Source organism: Lycorma delicatula, chromosome 6 (assembly GCF_047948215.1).
Source record: "Lycorma delicatula isolate Av1 chromosome 6, ASM4794821v1, whole genome shotgun sequence".
NCBI classification, from domain to species: domain Eukaryota; kingdom Metazoa; phylum Arthropoda; class Insecta; order Hemiptera; family Fulgoridae; genus Lycorma; species Lycorma delicatula.
In genome coordinates this window covers 118,910,378-118,926,273 of record NC_134460.1, presented here as the reverse complement: position 1 = coordinate 118,926,273, position 15,896 = coordinate 118,910,378, and positions in this window count along the sequence as shown.

Below are 15,896 nucleotides of genomic sequence, written 5' to 3'. Positions count from 1 at the left end.
ACAGTTGATGAGTTTTGTTATTATAGTTGCTCGGTTCCAGATAATTTTTACACTACCGTTCTCCAAAAAGCAGGCTGATTCGTAAGTATTCGTTGTTGTGTCTCCTGGTGTGCTCCGTCGGAGCTAGAATCGGACAGCCAGTTATATGTACTATTGTTTCATTGCAAAGCATACATAACCTACATTTGTTGTTGATATTTTCTTCAAGAATAAATTTCTTAAAACTTCTTGTAGCTACTACTTGATCCTGTATGCTTCATACAAACCCCTCCATCTCGGTATATAACTTTCCTTGCATAAGCCAAGTATTTGAAGCTGCTTTGTCGACTCCTCTCTGGTCTAGGTGGTACCTATATCTGCCATGCAGTTCTTTCCTTCCCCAACCTAAAATTTTATCTGCGTTGCTCTCTTTCTTTTGTTCTATGTTGTTGGTTCTGTTGGCTAGGTTTAATGGCACATAGTTTTGGTCTGCGGTTATGATGGCTTGATAGAAGGGGTGTTGCTTGTTACGGAAGTAATTCCTAAGTTTTCATTCTGGCCGTAGCATAGATTTTTAATATCGAGTACTTCTCTTCCACCTTCCTTTAACAGGAGCGTGAATCTTTCTTTTGACGAGTGGATGTGGTGGGACGTTTCTTGGCATAATATTTTCCTAGCAAGTCTGTTTAAATTTTCCAACTCTGTTTCGCTGTACTTTATTATACCTAATATATACGTGAGTTTTGCTTTACTTTAAAGTTACTATATTTTCTTCTCTTGTATTTTGGAAAATATCTAACTGAGCTGTTCTTCATTTAAGGCTTATTTGTTTTAGTATAATAAAATATGTAGAAATCTTATTAAATTTTTTAATACCACACTTAATAATGTATCTTAAAATACTAACAAATAACAATAAAAGCACTATCAAATTTTAATTTAATAATTAATATAAAAAGCAATTCATACACAAAATTCTTAATTGTTCTAAGTCTTTAAATTCTTAACTCTGTAACTTCTTAATTTTTTATATTATTTCATTAAAATTTGATAGTGGGTTTTTTATTTGATAGTGCTCATTCAGTGCTACTGAATAAGCACCACTTCTTATTCAGTAGTGGGCAACTGAAATATTGTCGTTATCAATAATTGAAATTTTACCCATGCAATCAGCAATATTACATTTACCTGAGAACAATGCAGCAGTTTTATCAATATTTAGAATTAGATGGTTATAATTTATCCAATGAATAATCTTCTTTGCTTCTACTGTATAATTGATCGTATATCGAATAAGTGACTATTATTTTTAGCAGAGATTGCATTTTCATACATAAAATGCAAAGATTAGTTAACATATTCAAAATTTTGTAGGTCTAAATCATTGATTCCCAAAGTGGTCCAGGTGGACCCCCAGGGGTCCACGGGAGACTCAACGGGGGTCTACGTTGGTGTGACAAAAAAATAGGGGTTCACAATTCGTAAGTGGGGGTTCACGAAAATTCATCTGGTTTCGATAGTGAAGAACTAAAATATTGGCTTTGACTTTGCGTATCAATCTAGGCACATAATGTTTTGAGAAGCTCAGCGACTGTTACTTGTAAAAACTTGCATATTACATATTCAGTACAACGAACGTGTTGAGACTTGCAAAGCGCCGCCGCTGCCGTCCGCAACGCTTGTTCAGACGTGCAAAGGGATGAAATACGACTTGTGGTGTGTATGCTAGCAATCTTGCATGAACTTGTTTGATTCTTCACTAATATAAATACGATTGCCAAGGATAAACGTTACTCATTTGTTTCCGGAATTTTGAAAAGAAAAGTAAAGTGAATAGATGTTAGCGTTTGCCAGTGTCGGAAAAAGTAGTAAGTAATTACCTGCTTTTTTGTTATACTTACTTTTATTTTATTTATTGTTTATTTATTTATTTGATAATTTATTGTACACGTCAGTAAACAAAAAATGCACAAATTACAAAAAATACGTAGGCACAAAAGGCGAGGTTTATTCCTAAAAGAAATCTCTTCCAACCCAGCTGCGATAAAGATATATTTATGTTGTAATAAGTATATTTGTAATGTTTGCGTGTAGTAGGTACGTATTAAAAATTAAATACTGAACAGAGCCATTATTAGAGACTTCCCTAAAAGAACAGAAAGTCGAGAAAGGTTGAACTTTTTGCCCCTACTTTATTAGTAATATTTTTTTTTACCCGACTGTGTGGTGGTTCACTAATAATCATATACATTTATACGTGTTACAGAATAAGGGTTACAACCGGGAAATGTTATGTTCAGGATCAGTTTTTAAGTCGATTCTAATAGTTTGTTTTTATATATCTGAAAAAAAATTTAGACCAAAAATTAATAAAAAATCAGTAAAAAGTGGTCAAATCACAATATTGAAACGTCGCGCGCGGCGCGGTCAAAGCCGCGGGGACTACGCGACATCACAATATTGTAATGTGACCACTTTTTACTGTCTCCGTTTAAGGATTTATTAATTTTTGATCTACATTTTTTTTCAGATATATAAAAAAAACTATTGAAATCGACTTAAAAACTGATCCTGAACATACCATTTCCCGGTTGTAACCCTTATTCTGTAACACGTTGTATATTTTCATAAATTGTACCTGTCTTTATATACTCGTAACATGCATCAAAGTAATAAATAAATGATTAAAATCGCAGAGTTGTGATATCAAAATATTGGTTATTTAAAAGTATTTTCTATAGGATTTACAGAAATATATCAAAATATAATTAATGAAAAAATGTTTTACATCACATTAAAATCGGTTCAGCCATTTTCATAAAACTTTATTATGGATCTTACCGATTTATTGCTTTTAATAATTATAATCAGTTTGCCGCTGGTACTTTATTTCATTGCAATAATTAATTAATCCTATTTTGTTAAAATAGTCATATCCTGTTAAGTAAGACCGCCTTGAAATTACTAAAACAAAGTTTTTTTTTTATTTACCGGTAGGCAACTGATACGAAACATGGCTGAATCTAAGAAGAAATGTCAACTGTACAGTGTTGATTATTTAAAATTTGGATTTCTTCCATCAAAGTTAGACAAGCGATTGCCTATACGCCTTTTTTGCAGCAAAATTTTGAGCAATTACTCTGTGAAACCATCGAAGCTCGAAGATCATCTAAGAAGGTTTCATCCTGATAAATAGGTAAAGATTTGAAATATTTTCAAATATTGAAGGAAAAATATGAAAAGAGACCTACCGTGCACAGTATGTTCGCTTCAACGTCTGAAAGTAACGATGATTGCTTGCGGGCATCGTACAATATTTCATTACTTATAGCGAAATCTGGAAAACCGCACACCATTGGAAAACAGTTAATTTTACCCGCTGTTGAAGAGGTTTTAAAAACTGTTCTGCACAAATCTCTATTTGACATACTCAAAAGAATTCCTTTGAGTAACAACACTGTACAAAGACGTATTGATGAAATGAGCTCTGATATTGAAAGTTTCTTGTGTAATTATCTGCAAACAACTCATTTTTCTATTCAACTGGACGAGTCAACTTTACCTAGTAATGAAGCATTATTATTGGCATATGTTCGATTTGTTATGGACGAAGAAATTCATGAAGAGCTACTATTCGCGAAAACTTTGGAGATGGACACTAAAGGTGAATCAATATTTAATGTCCTGAGTGATTTTTTTAACAAAAAATCAATTCCATTCACAAACGTCATTTCGGTGGCAACAGATGGAGCTCCTGCCATGGTCGGGCGATATCGTGAGTTTATAAGCCATCTTAAAAGAATTATACCAGAGGTAACTGCAATTCACTGTGTCATCCACCGACAACACCTAGTAGCGAAAAATCTGAGTGATAAATTGCACCAATCGTTCAACTTGTAATTAATGCTGTTAACAAGATAAGAAGCAATGCATTGAATACGCGTTTATTTGCCCAATTGTGCGATGAAAATGATGAAGACTTCCAGGATTGCTCGCTGTTACATACTGAAGTACGCTGGTTGTCGAACGGTGTTTGTTTAACAAGATTTTACTCACTTTTTGAGTTTCTGGAAGGTAAAGATTCAGATTTAACAGAAAACCTGATCACTTTGAAAGCTGACATCGCGTATTTGACAGATTTGTTCAAAAAATTCAATGACATTAACTTACAATTACAAGGGGACAGTCTCAATTTAATAAAAACAAAGGGTGTAATTTCAGCTTTTCTTGGAAAATTGAAATTTATGAAGCAAAATATTAGTCGGCGCGTATTTTCCCAGTTTTCAAACTTGTCAGAGGTAGAATGCCTTGATGAGGATATTCAGACATACGTTCAACATTTAATTGCCCTGCATGATGACTTCAAAATCAGATTTGAAGATATTCTGACGATGGAAATACCACCATGGATCATAAATCCATTTGATGAAACGGAAGTGGAGAATGTGATATTACAAGAGGAGCTACTCGAGCTTAGCACTAATGAGGAGCTGAAGGTGAAATTTAAAAGAGGGTATCAAACATTTTGGCTGCAGGCAGAAATACCAAAAAAATATCCTGGACTGTGGGGAATTGCGAGAAAGCTTTTGATAGCGTTTCCCTCGTCATATCTTGTCGAAAAAAGTTTTAGTGTCGTTACAAACCTTTTATAAAAAAAAAAGGAGCAGATTCAATATCACAAACGGGGAGATTTGCGATTATTCCTAACAAAACTGAAGCCAAATATTGATCAATATTTTTATTTAATAATATATAAATTCTGGATTAAATAAGTAACTAATAAATACAAGACGTAAATTTGTTCATTGACTGGAATAAAGAATAGTCATACCGAATACATACTGCCTTTAATCGAGTAGTATTATAAACCCGTGCTCGTTAGGCAGCAAGATATACAGCTATGTTCAGATCTGTTCCAATTTAGCTTGGTCAAGCTATACTTTTATATGGATTTGAATACTACATCGTGGATACCGGCGTTCTTTATTAGTTGGGTTTCAATTAACCACACATTTCAGGAATGTTCGACCTGAGACTGTACAAGACTACACTTCATTTACATTCATACACATCATACCATTCATCCTCTGAAGTAATACCTTTCGGTGGTTCCGGAGTTAAACAGAAAAAAGAGAGGGGGTACAAAGCAGTACATGAAAAAGTATTTTAGCGGGAAATCTATAACTTAAAAACCACCTCGAAAAGATATACATTTAACTTTTCGAGATGGTTTTTTATCAATTAAATGTTATATCTTTATGTTATGTAACAATAAACTTTACAAATCGATTTATAAATCAATTTTATTTGCGTTTATTATAGAAGTCTTTCTATTGAAATAAAAAAAATAGTCTTTTCCACGAATTTTTTCTCTCCGTATTTAGAAGCAACCAGAAACCAAAAATACTAAAAAAATTATAAAAAATTTCATGCAATGAAATATTTATGTGTAAGTAATAGTTTAACCTGTATGATTTTTAATTTTAGTTTTAATACCTCCGTGGCGGAGTGTTAGCGTCTCGGCATTTAATCTGGAGGTCCGGGTTCGAATCTCGGTCAGGCATGACAATTTTCATATGCTAAAAAATTACACATTCATATTCATGTACAAGTTTCAAACACTATGCAATTTCGTTAACCAAAAAAAATTAATATTTTCTTAGGAAAAATGATTTGTCAATTTTTTAAAATTAAAATCGGATTTCAAATTTCGGAGATATTAAAAGAACATTATATTTGTAAGGTACATGGGCTTACAGAAAAATTTATTCATGTTTTTAATTCTAAAAATTTAACGTATTTTTTAATAAAATTTTTTTAATTTACTGACTTTTCGTTACTAGTTTTTCTAAATGAAGGTTAATATGAACAACAATAGATTTCAACCTTTGTTTAGTGTAATTGCGTAAATAAGAAAAAAATAATAAATTTATTGTTTAAATAGTTCAAAATAATAATTTCCTATGAATAAACTACATTTTATAGAATTCAAGGATATTTTATATTAATGCAAAATTGAATTAATGCGAAATTAAATTATAATTCTTTTACAGGTTTAAAAAATATAAAATATAATCTATTTATAAAAATTTTCTTTAGTTTCCTTTAATTAATAAAATGATTAACGTTATAAAGAAAAAATCATTTTCATTTTCGTTCTTAGTGAAGAAAAGATTAAATTTTAACCTCACCATAAATATTATTTAACAATACTTAGGTACTTTCATTTTTTCTCTCTTTTTATTACCAGCAGAATTGTCTTACATACTGAAATAACAAATATTGTCTAAAGTAATTTGTTTTTGCAATTTCTTCTTTAATATTAATCCAACGTGAATAAAATATATGTAAACCTATTTATTGGTTGCAGTCATTGAAAACCAGGCTCTTAATCTACTATTAATATATTGCATGTTAATTTTCTATAACTGTAATGGTTATTGATTTTAATATGAAAATCTGCTTAAAAAAATAGTAACCATTTTAAAGAATGACAAGCATACTTTTAATATAATATTAATATATCTCATAAACATTTCAATTGAGAAAAATAATTTTTATAAAGAAGCAACTTTATATCTTTATTAAAAAATCCATCTCCTGTAGAAAACAAATATTAAAAAAAATTCAACTTTTTATTCAACTTATCTTATCAAGTACAGATTTTTTTGTAGAGCAAGATCTATTAAGTATTTGTAGGGTTGTAGTCCGTATAGTGAAGGCATACCCCGATCGAAGCCGGTTAATTAAATTTTTGTAAATGTGTTATCTAGTTACTAAACTAAGTTCAGATAAAAATTGTTTTTCAAAAAGGCAAAAAATCGCGAAACTAATGATTGTTGTAGGTTATCAAACTAAATTAATTACGGGATTTCTTCTAAAGATGTATATTTCATTTTTTTTTTAAATATTGTTTTTTATTTCTATTGTAACTTTATTTTTAAAATTTTCTATTGTAAAAACATTTATATTACAAATAACAAAAATTATATAACAAAAACAGATCACCGCGGATGATTATTACGATACTTAAATCTTTTGTAGAACCCACAGACCTGTTAAAACTTGTTCATATTACGCTGATAAACTGAACCGAACACGTCGTTTCGTTTTAGCTTAAAAAGTTGATTTCCCGGAATTAAGGTAAAATTAGGATAAGCTTATAGAAAAACAGCATATTTATGCGAATAATAATAGTTTTAAGTATTTAAATTAATTATACAGATTAATATTCAATTTTGACAGGTTGCTTTTTATTAATATTAAGCCACGTGCTTTACTATGTGTAGTAATGATAAAAAAATAAATCTATTTTTCTGAAATAGATAATTCATTTAAATTACATTCAATATATTATTTATTGCTACAACATTTATATGTAAATGTAATTTTCTTATTTTAAAAATTTTCCATCCGTTTTTTTTAATAAAAAATGGTTTCAAGACTAGTCTTTTGTCTATGCTTTCATGGCAACATTTTGGTTTTTATAAACTGAAAATTCGAATAATTTCTAATTTTTTCATTATACTGCTGTTTGCTCTTTATATACTATGATTGATGTTTTAAAAAATATAATGAATTCTTACAATTTAAAAAAAATAACAGGAAAGAATGATGATGCAATCAGTTGAAATTTGTTACAGCCTAAATCAGGTGAAGATTATGCAATGTAGTCTATTAAAAAATAGCTCTACAATCTATTAATATATTGGTAAAACGTTTATTAATTTATATTTTAAATAATTGATATAGAAAAATGCACGCGCCAGTGATTATTGCGTATACTGTAAAAGGTGTATGCAGAAAAATTAATTATTGTTTAAATAATTAATAATAGATGATTATTGCATATATTGAAAAAAAAGTAAAAGTATGCATGCGCCAAGGATTATTGCATATACTGACTGTTTCTGTTAATGCAATGAACCAATTTACATTAACAACTTTCATATCAGGGCTGTTGTGAATAAACTACTCCTCCTTGAAATGTGAATTGCTGCAATAGTTTAAGAATTTTTAAGGGTAATAGTTAGTTCATTTCCTCAAAGTAATTATTTTATGTATTTAATCAAAATACATTGGTTTAAAGTTAAAACCAGTTATTATTGGAAATTTTTAACTAGCTGGTTAATTAAAAGTTTGAAATTGAATTAAATAATGTTTGTTAAGTAATTATTAAAATGATGGAGCGAGACCAGTAGAATATTATGATATAAGTTACAGTAATAATGTACGTTTTCATTAGTTTTGAGGTAGGTCACTTGTAGATTCTAGATAAGAAAACTAATTCAAAAGTTATTAGCAGCACTATTACATTTATTTTCACATACGTGAACCATCGTTAGGTTTTTACATGTTTGCTTTGTACATATTTATAGATTATTTTTCATGTAATATTCTTTTAGTAATATGGAATTCAAGTAGAACCTAAATAAGTTGTTAGGCTGTTAAGTGACTCGATCATTTAATCTATACTTCTATAATTATTTCATAATTTTTAGATATAATTTTCAGTTAATTAAAATCTGGTTGTGATATCTAGCATTCTAACAAAAAATCATGCTTACACATACACAACGTCCCAGGCATTCATTAATTCAAACACTGAACGTCTGTAATTAGAATGAATTTTTGCGCAGTTCTGACAGAACTTTATTTATGATGCCCTTACTATTTCACAGACAGAAATGCACTGATTTTCATAGTACAGCGCACTATATAAGTTCAACACCTCAACCAATCTTCTAAATTTGCTTGTCAAATCCTTTAAAAATGTCAAACTGTTTTCTGGTCAACTGGAATCATAGGCCATTTTAAAATCTATGAAGTTGATCATTATTCTCTTGTTTGCCAAGTTGTATTTCTGATGACTGTTTTCAGGCAAAAGATTTGTTCTGCCCTAGATCTCCCTTTGTTGAATCCACCTTGATACCTTCCAACTTGTGGATTAATTTGTTCTTCTAACTTGTTAAGGATAACTTTAAAAATAATTTTGTATGTAATCTACAGAAGAGATATTCCTTGATAATTGTTGACATCCATTTTGTTCCCTTATTTATGAGTGGATGAATTGAGCTCTTTTAAACTGTTTTTAACTCCTCTGTAAGTTCTTTTTTCCAAATCTCTATAAGCACTCTATTTAGCGAGCAGATTGTACCCTCCTTGGCATATTTCCACATTTTTGCTATGATGTAAACTTCACTGACTCTGGGAACGATTGTTCTGATTCTACTTCTGAGAATTTTTTCCCTCCATTCTTCACAACTGAGCAATTTCTTAAAATATTCTGCTAGGATTTCACATTTTTTTATTATAAATTTAACTAATTCATTAATACAGTATAACATACTCAAGACGTAAATACAGTTTAAATATAGTTTTATAAGGCATTCTTATCCAATAATTGTAACTAAAAAGTTGTTTCTTTTAAGTAATTGTTTTGTTGCATCTTAAAAAACTATAATTTCAACTTATCTCTTTCTTTTTTATTATTACACAGCCAAATAAAGTAACAGTTCTTTTTATTTTTCACAAATGACCTTTTTAGTCATCCAATTTTGTGTTTTATTGTACGATTTATTTGTACTTATAAACCCATCATGTAAGTTAAAATTTTACAAATTGCTTAATGTTTTTATTATTTTTTTTTCCACAACTAAATAATAATTGTCTTTTATTTATAATTTTGCTTTGAATCAACATTCTCAGGTTATATAATTGACTATATATATATATATATATATAGTCAGTTATAACTTGTAAAATTGACTATATATTAATTTGTAAGATTGACTATATATATATATATATATATATATATATAGTCAATTATATAACCTGAGAATGCTATATATAATATTTATAATAAATGTATATATAATAATTACAAATTTAACCCCTAAATCAGATTAAATTTTTTATTTCTTCGGAGAAAAATTGTTGACTCATATTTTCTCTATGTTAATTTTAAAACAAATTCTTTGCTTAATTATGATGCCATTAATATGTACATAAAAAAAATTGTGTCTTAGCAACTAATTACCATTAACAATTAATTTGGGTACTAATTATAATAGTTTATGAGCAAATTAACTGGTGGCAAATTTTTATGTATATTATTTATGTTGCTATAATATATTTAAACCAAGATCATTAAGTTTTAGCATAACTGCTGGTGAATTTATTTATTGATGAACAAAGTATTCAAAGAATTAACTAAAATCTTACTGTTTGAGGTTAAGATAAATAGTTATAAATTATATGAGAAACACTTTGAGGGGCGTTTTCTTTTTTTCCCTTATTTGGGTCATATTTTTTTTTTTATTTTAAGATGCTCATAGTAGAATCCTTTAATGTAAAATATAATAACAAGATCATCTTGTTCTTAACTGACTGACTTCTTTATCTAAACCATTAATTTGCATTATTTTTCAGAGATATTTAAATTTATTATCATTGTTGATTTTCAATATTTTGAATTGAATCTTTGTTAATCGTCATGAATTCTGCCTTATTGAAGGAAATTTTTAGCCCCACTTTATCTGTGATTTCTTTTATGTGGTTTACTTGTTTTGCTACTGTAGTGAGATTTTTTTGAGAAAATTGCAGTGTCGTTAGCAAAGGCTTGGCAGTTAATTCAAATAACTTTCAATTTCAAACCCAGTCTTTTTCCATGGTGTGTTCCAATTCTTTTCATCTTCTCCCATTCTCTTATTACTTTTTCTAAGACACAGTTAAAAAAAATTGGTGATAAACTATCTCTTTGCTTTACTCCTGTTTTAATTTTTAATTCTTCTGAAAATTTTCCCATGAATTTCTCTTATTATGATACTATTTGTTATAATTGTACAAATTAAATTGTTGTATTTATTTTAGGAATAATTATATGATGTTTGAAACTATTTTGACCCAGTTCCTGTTATTGAAGTTGTACTTTGTATAGGCCATTAATTTTTTCAAATATATTGCTCAAGTACTCGTTTAATCAACCAATATATTTCAATATTTCTGGTGTTATCAACCACCAGTGCAACAAACAATATTCTTTTGTTCTGATGAGGTGAATGAATTATTTCTGCTGATATTATTATAAAAATCTTTTTGCTACTATTAATAAACTTTGTTTTTTTCTCTTCATAGTTTCATAATTAAATTGCACTTTAATTTATGTTACATTTCATTGTGAATCACATTCAGCCTATTGTAGTTCAAAAGTTTTACCTTTCATTTTTTTTTAACAGTCGATTTAATGTATTTATGTTCTGGAGTCGATTTATTCCACATTTTTAAAAAAGTATTTTCCAAAAATGTTTATCCTGTTTACATCATGTCGATTTGTTTATTATTCTGAGTGTAAATTCAGTAAACATCTTATTATTTTTTTAAATCTTTGTTTCATGCAATTTTATTACTACATTATCTTTTTACTGTTCCCCTCTTGTGATAGATTGTATGAGATTAACTTTTTTCTAGATATTTAAATAATTCCATTCAGCTAGAACTGTTCTAATCCAGTAAACTGATTGTCCGTGAAACATTATATTGCCCTTTATCTTTTTGCTCGCCTAATAATTTCCAGAATAAAATATCCTTCAATTCTTATAGTATTACATCATTTGCATGTTCAAATAAATTTGCATGTTGGAATACTTTAGTACAGCATTTTTGTGTGTTGTGTTTGTGTCTTATAGTGTTTTTTTAATGTTATATGTGTTGTGTATTTTTACAAGTTGATTTTGATTTTTTAGGATAAAATCAATTATTTTATTACCGTTCGCGTTCGGTACTCATCTAGAATAGGCCCAATTAAGAAGTATAAATGAATAAATTTATAATTATTTGTTACATTAATTTACTAGTGAATTATTTACATTCATTTATGTGATATTAACCAGAAAGGAATTTTCCATAATTACTATTTCAATATTTATTTATATATATATTTCAACTTTTATGAAGTGTATTTCTTATCAATTCCTTGGCTATTTTTACAAATTTAGTTTCAGATAATTTTAGTTTTTTTCAGGTTTAAATGTATGTAACATTTTAACTAATCAATGGTGAAAATATTAGTGAGATGAAGAGTAACAAAAGAAAAGTGGATACCACAAAAATTAAGGTTAAATATCTTGTTAATTTGTATAATTTTGTTGTCCTATTTTTGTACTGATGTTCTCCAGAGTGTTTCAGGAACAGTAAATAACAATACTTTAAGCAATTTAAGTTGGAACAGAACAGTAAATTATGCTTAGATAATTGTACGGTAAATTGATGATATTATAACCAAAAATAACATGAAAATGCTAATTTCAAAACAATCAAAATGATGACCAGATTATGACAGTGAACATCTACATGAAATGAGTGAGTATATATTTAAAGTTAAATAGTTTACAGGATAACAATGTAAAATCTCATGCTTTTAAAAAAGCAGTAAAGTTTCTGTTTTTTTTTAAAATTATTTATTTTTATTGATATAATAAATGGTTAATTATTTCATGGAATAATGCTTTGGAGTTGAAATAGTTTTAAGTAAAATCAAACAAGTATTATAAACTAACCTTATTTGATAATAACACAAATTTAAAAATATTGCCCAGTACTTTATATTAGATATTACTGTTGCCCTATTTGTCGTAGTAAAAATTTACTGCATTCACTATAAACGCATTATATTAGTTATGTATGCATTATTGAATTACAGTCTAGTACAAGTTGTATTTTATGTTAAATTAGTGATTGGCTCTCTCTTTGTCTGTTTAATGCCAAGAACCACCGCAATCATTGTGCATATGCTGCTGGTGCGTTGAAAATATTATGTTTTATTGATCCTCATTTTCTCATATTAGTAATTGATCCTCATATTAGTAATCTTTTGAAATAATTCGTTTATATACATAAATTATCCCGGAAAAATACATAGAAATCCACATAAAATTATAAAGAAACTTATAGAAATACATAAGAAATGGACTTAACAAAATGTTATCACATATAGATGATTGCATAAATGTGATGGCGTTTTTTTCTGTTAACATAAAAGGTTACATTGTTAAAAATATGAAACTTTCATTTAACAAAACCGGTGTTAATTTCCGCATTTGCATCATGAACAACCCGAAAAATTTGATCGTTAAACATTCTGGCAAAGAGTGTGAAACTTTCCATCCCGCGAAGACATTACTGTAGATATTTTCACCATACTTTTTTATGATTCGTATCTAATTTCTTCTGTAATGAAAGATATCATAACCATATGCAACGCTCTCGCACATTATTTAATTTAAATCCTTTTTTATTAAGGCTTTGATGCAATGTTTATAAATCAATATGATACTATTTTTTGAGGAAATGTAAACTCATGTGTGAAAGTTTATTTGATATTTTTGTCAATAAGATATACTGATTTATGTAATGGCTTTCTTCAACTGTTATGTACATTTTTAATTATTGGTTCCATTTTAATGATTATTTAGTGATTTTAATGATTATGTTATTTTTTGTTAAGTATTTTCGATAAATTATATATATATATAATAAATTATATTCTATTGGTTTTTTTTAATTATTTTTTGTGTTGTGTATTTTTTTTTTTTTGGTTTAAAATGTATTTATATTTTCAATGTAAATACTATTGATGGTAAAATATAATATATGTACTGAAGAACAAAGATCACATGAGAAAAAAATAATAGTGTGGACAAACAAACTTTGGAAGAAGCAACCAAACATTAATAATTTTTGTTTTTGACATCACACTTTGTATAAATATTATAAATAAAGAGTAAAGAAATATAGTGTACTATAATAAAGTCATTCAATATATAGAGACAAAACATGTTTAGTTAAAAATATATATAAGTAGGTGTATGTTACTTTCAAAATCATAAAATCATTAGTCAGGAACATCTGTGTAAACTGTTAAAACTGTGAATAATAAATACTCTTGTATATGTAACTATCATAATTGCTCAATAAGTCCTCTTGAAAAGTACATTTTTGAATAAAAAACTTTGATGGTAAGATTAATGTTTTAAAGGGTGTAAAAACCACCTAAAATGTATTATCGCCTTATTAAGTTAGTAATACAGGTGTTAATCGTGCAAATTTTTACAAGCAAGTTTAAGAGTTCAAAAGTGCCCGAAATTTTAATAGTAAATATTTAAAGTTAAAAGTTTCAAAATAATTTGATTTGATAATTAACACAGAGGAATGATCAATCAAAGTTTCAGCTGTAAATGTGGAATCATAGATTGTTAAAATTATTTAAGGAGACAGACAAGTTATAGAAAAATGTTTTGATGGAATTAGTAAGATAAGTACCAGCTGTTGTTTAGAACAAAAATGGATCAAAAGAGTAATTTTCATTTGATCATACAATAAATGCAAAAATTCATTCAAATGTACATTGTACTACCACTGTAAAACAGGAGTGAGACTAATTTTATTACAGCTTACCCATAATTTTAAATAAACCAGATTTCACATATGAAGGGAAATTAAACAACACTATCCGATTTACAGTGGTTTATTATATGTCTTAACTTTATAATAAAGAGAAGTAAAAGTAGTCAAGATAGTATGAGCTTGATTAAAAAAAAATGTAAGAACTAAACCGTCAGAAATTTTAGCTAAGTATGAGGTTAAGGTTAGCTAAGTATGAGGTTAATTTAGTCATATTTTTGTTTATGTTGGTAGTACTGTCGTGTTGCGTAGATGACCCATGCGTGGTTTAATTGTTGCTATGTCTGTGCAGGTTTGATACTGCTAGGTTAGTTCCATTATCGCTGCCCTGCCGTTAACCATGGCCGCTTCGCTTTCTGTTTGCACCAAAGCAAGAGCAACGTTCAGTGATCCGTTTTTTGTGGTCGGAAGGTGTATCAGGGGGCGAAATTCATCGAAAACTTCAGTACAGTACGGGGACAGTGTGTTGCCGCAACGGTGTGTCTACGAGTGGGTTGAAAGATTAAAAAATGGTCGTACAATTGTTACGCACGACGAAGGAGCCGGACGACCGTTTACCGCCACAAATGAGGAAAACATTGAGCGTGCACGTCACATGGTTTTCTTAGACAGACGAGTAACTATCGATGAAGTGGCACTTCGTCTGCAAATTAGTCACGGTTCTGCCTACGAAATCATCCACAACAGAATTGGATTTCATTTAGTCTGTGCAAGATGGGTCCCAAAACAACTCGCACAGCTGCATAAACAAACATGCTTGGACATCTGCCAGAAACATTTGGATGGCTATGGTAACGAACGGGACATCTTCTTAGACAGAATCATCACTGGTGACAAAACATGGATCCATCATTTCGAGCCGGAGAGTGAACGGCAGAGTATAAATTGGAAACATCCAAATTCGCCTTGCAAAAAAAAGTTCAAGACCCAACCATCCGCAGGAAACTGAGGCTTACGGTTTTTTGGGATTCACAAGGCCCAATACTGGAACATTATGAGGAAAGGAGCACGACAGTAAACAGTATGCGTTACAGTGAGATGCTTACTGCCAAGCTGAAGCCTGAAATTCGAAGCAAACGCCGAGGACTGCTGTCGAAAGGTGTTGTTTTGTTGCACGATAATGCCCGTCCACATACTGATGAAACGCTCCAGAAACTCAATCTTGAAGTACTGGCTCATCCTTCTTATAGTCCTGATCTTGCCCCTTCTGACTACCACTTGTTTGGTCCACTCAAAGAGGCATTAAGGGGCCGTCGATTTACCTCGGGCTAAACGGTGAAAGAAGCGGTGCATTCCTGGCTCGCAACTCAACCGAAAATCTTCTTTTATGAGGGCATCAGGAAGCTTGTGCAATGATGGAACAAGTGCGTTGAAATGCAAGGGACTATGTTAAAAAGTGATGTACATGTAAGTTTCCTATTTGTATTGCAATTTCATTTTTAACTTCATTGCAG